The sequence below is a fragment of the Castanea sativa genome, chromosome 9 (assembly GCF_040712315.1).
Source record: "Castanea sativa cultivar Marrone di Chiusa Pesio chromosome 9, ASM4071231v1".
NCBI lineage: Eukaryota > Viridiplantae > Streptophyta > Magnoliopsida > Fagales > Fagaceae > Castanea > Castanea sativa.
The window spans coordinates 7,720,743-7,727,705 of record NC_134021.1 but is presented as its reverse complement, the minus strand read 5'-3'; the positions used below and the strand labels follow the sequence as shown (position 1 = coordinate 7,727,705).

Sequence of the window (6,963 nt, the reverse complement as noted above, 5' to 3'; positions counted from 1 at the left end):
ATAAGAATAAATATATTAAATGTGTAAAAATATAGAAATTTACCCTTAAAAAAAATATAAAGCAATTAAAACAACTTTCTAATTTTTGTTATTTTTATAAAGTAAGTAGAAAATAATAAATATAAACAAGCTTTAAAAAATTATGTTTATTAATCGTTCAGATAAAAATCATTTTAATTTAAAATAAAATCATTTTTAACGTAAATTTTCCAATTTCATATTCATATTTATTGATGTAAAAGCATAATTCTAGAACAAAATTAGAAAATACTATTAAGTAAATAGTGATCAATTTAAATGCATAACTACTAATCTTTTAAAATTAAAATAAATATAATATAAATTTCAAGGCTGAGACGAGGAGTATAACCAGTTCAGTGGTTGCTGTGTTGGATAGAGGGCTGAAATGTGTTGGAGGTTGTTGGTTCTATATCTAATGAAAGTTTTTTTCCCTATTTATTTCAAGACCCGTTTTCAATAGCTAAAGAACCGGGTTGGGGCACAGGTCACGAGTAATCGGGTCGGATCGTCTAGTCTAGTCTGGATTTGATAACCTTGTAAAAACTTGCAATTTAAACAATTTATTGATATCATAGTTATTGATCTTTAATTTTCTAGAAATTTTGCAAGTATGGAGGATATAAGAAGAAAAAGTAATCTAATGGTGAATTTGTTAATATTCACCTCCAATAAAAAGATATTGAGTAAAATTATAATTTAAGGTTACAACCAATTTTGTAGTTAAACTTTGTCCTGTATATTGCCCAAAATTGTTTGTGGCCAATAAGTTAGATGGACACACGTTGCTTATGTAACGTCCCTATCAGTCAGAAAAAAAAAAAAAAAAAATGTTAAGGTGAGATTTTTTAGCCCACACGTGCCCCCCATCTAACCCCACTACCCATCATTCTCCACCACTCATTTTTCTCTTATTTCTTCTCTCTTTTGGCCGGCTCTCACTTTTCTTTCTCTCTTTCATTTCTCTTCACTTAAACACACTCATTTCTCAACTCACCCGCCGGCCTCCTCTCCAAAACACACCATCTCACCATCATTTTTCCGGCAAGATCACCGGAAAAATACTTAGGAACCCCTAAGCATCTTCATCATTTTATTTGAGGTAAAAATTTCTAATATTTTTGGTAGGTTTTATACTTTTGCTTGAGGATATTTTTATCTAAGCTTGGATAATGATACCTATGTGATTTATGAGCATTGGAAGTGATATTTATGTGTTTTTATGTATGGGTTTTGTATTGGTGGAATTTTTGATGAGTAAAAATGGCTATTCAAGGTTTATGTATGGTGGAAAAATTTTGGGGTTTTAAGATATAATGTATGATGGTTGGTAAATTTAATTTTGCCATTGGGAATGATATTTATTATTATTGATGAGGTTAAATAGTAGGCTTGCCTAATTAAGTGTTTATTTGGCAAATCCTAAATTTTGGTTAGATACAATTTCAAGTTCTATACTTATTGTGATAGGTTTACTTGATATTGTTTAGGTCCTAGCTAATCTTCTTGGAGCTTGGAGAGTTAGGCTTTTGTGGTTGCGAGGTAAGTAACTTCTTAATGGGATATTTTTGGAAAATTACCATATTTCACAAACGATGTTTTTGGGTCAAACACATTTTGAAAAATTATATATGGATATATGTTTTCTTAAAATTGTCGTGTTGTGACCCTATTACATATTATTATATATAAAAATGCATCATATTTGGTATTGCATTTGAGGAAATGCATGAATTGTTGATATGGAAAAATGAGCATCTTTTATTTAATCTTTGATAAGGAAATTATGGATTCTATGGTATAATAGAAAATTTAAAGATGCTTATCTTGTCTTAGTACTTGAGAAATTGATAGAAAATCTTTTTGGCAAGAATGAAGTTGAAAACCTTACAAACTTTGTGGAAGTAGATTATTTAAGGGTTTTTTGAAACTACTTGGATATAAACTGTGTTTCAAAGTAATGTAACTTGTGAGCATCATGTAGTTTTGACACCATGCCATGTGTGATTTCCCGGTGATCACCTGATTTGGTTTTCGTAGTCTTTGTGACAAGGGAATCAAATCCAGGTCAGTGCCTTTTCACTTTGGATGACGCTTTCTTCCCTACTGCCCATGGGGGGAAGAGGTTTCTTAATTGTGTGTGGGTGAGGTTGCTGTCCATGGGGCCAAGAGATCACATGCAAGAGAGGGCCTATTTGACGCGCTCTCTCTGCTGCCCATGGGGGGAGAGAAAAACCTTGAGAGTATGGGTGAGGCTGCTGTCCATGGGGCCAAGAGTCTGCATAGCAGAGAGGACAATATCATGCCAGTTGTGAATGGGTGGATCCACTGACCGGTCTATATGGTAGTGTGGTATATTATTGTGATAATTTATCTTATGTTAGATATTATGACTTTGGAATTTATATTGTTAGTGCTCACAGATTATAGTATATTGTTTCAAGGTAGTTACTTAGAGAAATTTTGTATTTCATTATTTAATCTTTCTTGTCATATTACTATTATTGAAGATGAAACTTTCATTTCCCCCACCCCCATTAATTATGCTACTTACTGAGCCCTGTCTCATCCTATTATTTTTATAAATTTTCAGAGTAGGCAACAATATTTTGAGACAGCTTTTGGTGGCTAATAGTAGTTAGACTAACTACTGATGGAGGCTGAATTTTTGTAATGGAGTTATTTGATGATGTACATTTTAGAATAGGCTTGACTCATTCTTTTGTATATTATAGTGGTTGTGACTATATTTCCACTGATGGGACAAGCTGCTGATATGTAATTATTATTCAGACCTCTATTCTTTTGTGGCCAATGGTCTTTGTAATTAATGCTTACAGCTCTGACTTACTTTGAGAGTATATTCAATGGAATTATTAAGATAATTCTTGATGTTGATACTTGATAGGATTTTTGTGGATTGAATTGTCAAAAAGTAAAAATTTCCAGGTACTTGAGATGTCTTTCTCACGCTTTGAACCCTTTGGGGTTTGGGGCGTGACAGCTTATATCTTGAACACATTCCCAATAGGGTATGGCCCTGACCCATCGACTAGAGTCCCACCAATGGGTTCGATCCGGACTACCACATTATGCATGCCCATGGTTCAAGTTCACTTCATAGGACACCAAAGATTGGTTTATATTGAAATTGAGTAGGGTCACTGGTTAAATCTCAAGTGGGTGCTGGAGATTGGCAACTATTTGTGCCTAATATCCAGAGTCTCCAGTTTCACATGAAAAATAGAATGATTCATTGCTGGTGCACTTGGTCCTAGCCAAAATTCTACCTTGTTATTCATCAGGGGTGAAGAATACGTATAAATTCTTAATCCTACCTAGTCTCAACCTAAATTCCATATATTATTATCAATGTTGAAGTGGTCAAAGTTGTCACTTACCAAATCTAAGCCCAATCACTTTTTCTTTAGTTCTTGTTTAGGAGAGTTTGTGTATTGACTTACCTTACAACTTCAAAAGTTGCACATAAATTAAAATAAGTTGAGAAAGTTGGCAAAAAAAATTCTACCAAATGATTTTTCAACTCTTCGAGAATTAAATCAGTTAAAATATGTTAAGCTGTCACTTAACAAACAAATTTGCACGGTATTAACAAAGAGATTGACCCCCTAATATTAGGAGAGTGGATTTAGATCTTGAAACATTTGAAGCCAAAATCAAAATGACCCCAAACTTGAAAGGTGCGATTTGCAATTTACGTTTTAATTTAAATTTATCTACTTACCCTCAAGAATAAAAATTCTTAACCTTAGTACAACATGAATAACAAGTGATAGAGTAGCACGAAAAGCACTTTATTCTCATAACTCATGAGCACAACCTCAAACTTTGTACATGTTCATTCAAATAACTATTTCATTGACACATACATACATGTGCCTAGTACTTGAAACATATCAGTTTCATATTACAAATTTGGGAATGCATAATTCCTTTCCATCATTCATGGACAAAAAGTGATAAAATAGTCGGGTGCACCAGAGCAGGTAAAGGTGCTAGTTTGATCATCATAAGCATAGCTATAAGCTTGAGGACATTGTTGCTTAAAGATACCAGAATATTTTGTGGGTGGACATGTTAGCGGGGTGCTAAATGCACCAGTGCAACAGTACTGTGGTTGATTGAAAGCAGTACAAGCACTCTTGCAGGCAAGCACGCTCCCATCAGACCCTATCACTTGCAACTCCCCTGGGCAAACTGCGTTCACGTCGGCTAGACAGCTTGAGTTCTTGCATTCACCAGTGCCACCTCTGGTGGCCATCTACCAGGCTAACATCGTAATAGTCCATCCCACGATTATCTGCTATGTTGATTTCTACTAAAGAAGCTGGCGGGATTGCACCAGTACCGTTGCATGCAACCTTACCAGTGCTACAATCAGCAGTCTCGCAAGTGAAATATGTTGAGTTGGTGGAGCATTGGGTTCGGGCCCAGAATCGGCCTTTCCATGGAGCTTGAACATCCAGTGTTAAGGAAGCTTTGGATAATAACTCAAATCCAGTATTTGATAGTTGAGGTTTTTGATCTGAAGTTAAGGTTCCGGGCCAAATGGTTTTTGAACAGTTGTTTGTGAAAGTTAATTTAGCAGAGTGAGCACCTGCATGCAAGTAAACCAAACGCTTTTGAAGATGAAAAACAAAACCTATCTTGCAACCGGGTGGTATTAATTATGAACCACTACATTATTTTATTCTGTTTGTAAGTGTTACATAGTCGAAGACCTGACTCAGGTTTATAACCGTAAGTATCAATCATATATTGAGCAATTGAAATAGAAGAGGTGTACATGTCTATATAAAAAAATAAAAAATAAAAAAAAAGAATCATCGATGCTATAAATATGCATGAAATCTAGCACTAGCCCTCAATGTGACCTGTACATTAATTAGAGCACGTTCCTCTATGGTCTATTAGAAGAGATCAATAGAGAAAGAACATGTATCAAGTACATAAAATCTAAAATGTGTTTCAAGTGAAAGATTAGCGAATATAATAATGAAAGCTTAATCCGTGGGGTTCATGGCTTTATTGTATAGCCGATATGATCGATGATTGTCAGAACCTAAAATTTTATGATTAAAAAAAAAAATTACTGACAAAATGTGGTAAAGCATATCAGAAGTAGATAGCATACCAAATAAGAAAAATAAGGCCAAGGTAAGGCCTTAGAGTGCCAGGGTTTTCATCATTGTTGCTTACTTTGGTGGTAACAAGTAACAAGTATATATGATGAATGACGAACTTTGGTGTGGAATGGCTTGGGCTAATCCAATGAACTTTGCATGGTATATATAGAGGTTTATACACCGATTCAAAGGATTTTCTAGGAATTCTTATTGACCCACTTTGGACTTGGATTTTCTAGGAATTCTTATTGACCCACTTGGTAGTTATCTTCCAAACAGAATCGGGTAGCTACTGCTACTGTGAAGGAAAGAGACTGATACATGCATGTGGTAATTTTTTTTTTGTTTTTGATTGGGCTTAATTTTTTAACCTTTATAATTGGTAATTTTTGTTGTTGGGTTAATTTTATTGCAAATTTTTGTTGTTGGGTTAATTTTTTTGGGCTTGTATATTTTGTTTTAGATTTAATCTATTAATTTTTATGGCATTTAAAAGGTAAAAAAAAAATGCTAAAACTTTAAATTTTTTACAAATTGCTAATGTGGTGAGTGATTATTGGTAAGTAAAAAGTGATGCAAGTCATGTGCGAACTAATAAGAATTTGCTACCTCAATAGTACTTGTAAAATTTTTTGGTAACATTACTCTTAAAAGAATTGATGGCATTGTTAAGGGGGCTAGACGAAGTGTAATTTTATTAAACAAAATTGCTAAAATTAATACCTATTAATATACTAATATTTTTCTATAAAAAAAAAAAAAATTTGGAGGGGGCCATTGCTCCCTTAGTCAATATATAGCTCCGCCCATGGTTGAGACGAAGCATCCTGTCTAAGGTTACGTTACGTATAGATTTTTCACTTTGGAAATTTGAGGACAACCCACAAGTTGTGCCAAAACTAATTTGTTTGATTTCATCAATTTGAAGAATTTGATGGCATTGTTAAGGGAGGTAAAGTGTAGTTTTATTAAAAAAAATTGCTAAAATTAGTACCTATTAATATACTAATATTTTTTATAAAAATAAAAAATTTAGGAGGGGGCCATTGCTCCCCTAGTCCACATATAGCCCGCCCTGGTTGAGATGAAGCATCATTTGAGGACAACCCTCAAGTTGTGCCAAAACTAATTTGTCTGATTTCATCAATTTGAAGATAACCCTGGCCAAACTGTTATATGTTGTGCCAAAACTAATTTGTCTAATTTCATCATTTGAAGATAACCTTGGCCAAAGGCCAGACTGTTATAAGTTGTGCCAAAACTAATTTGTCTGATTTCATCAATTGAAGATAATTCTGGCCAAACTGTTATAAGTTGTGCCGAAACTAATATGTAAAATTTCAACATGGGAACAGATTGATGTATTGAACTTGAGGAGGCTTGAATTATTTACAGGCCGTAGGGCTGCAAATGTTGCCAATTCGTTGGGCGCGCATCTAATCCCGGTGTATGACAATAATAATATATAATATATTGTCATAATTATTATTTTATTAGAAGAGATATTGTCATAATTTAAAAGTAAAATTTATCTAGGGAAGAATTAACCGATTAAGACCTAGAGTTCTTAGAGCGTAATTTTATGGAATAGTTTCTAAATTCTTATTCATAAATTTTGAAATATGTAGATTAGATTTTACCACATCATCATTTAAAAAAGGAAAAAGAAAATGTTAACTATCATCATTTTTGTAACCGTTTAAATTAGAGAAGTGTTACGTCCACAACATTTTCACAACAAATTCTAAATAACAGATTGCTACGAGTTGTTATTGGTAAACAAGAAAGTAAATTCAGT

At 33.6% G+C, this 6,963-nt stretch overlaps 1 long non-coding RNA gene and 1 pseudogene across 1 annotated transcript; one reads left to right on the top strand and one right to left on the bottom strand.

Moving 5' to 3' along the window:
- The first annotated feature begins 986 nt into the window (after positions 1–986).
- LOC142611341 (uncharacterized) lies at positions 987–2,889 on the top strand. Its single transcript, XR_012840013.1, has 3 exons — positions 987–1,120; positions 1,509–1,560; positions 2,612–2,889. It is a non-coding gene; the product is annotated as an uncharacterized LOC142611341 (long non-coding RNA).
- A 1,093-nt stretch (positions 2,890–3,982) lies between these two features.
- On the bottom strand, positions 3,983–5,228 carry LOC142611272 (thaumatin-like protein 1; annotated as a pseudogene).
- Between the last annotated feature and the right edge of the window lie 1,735 nt (positions 5,229–6,963).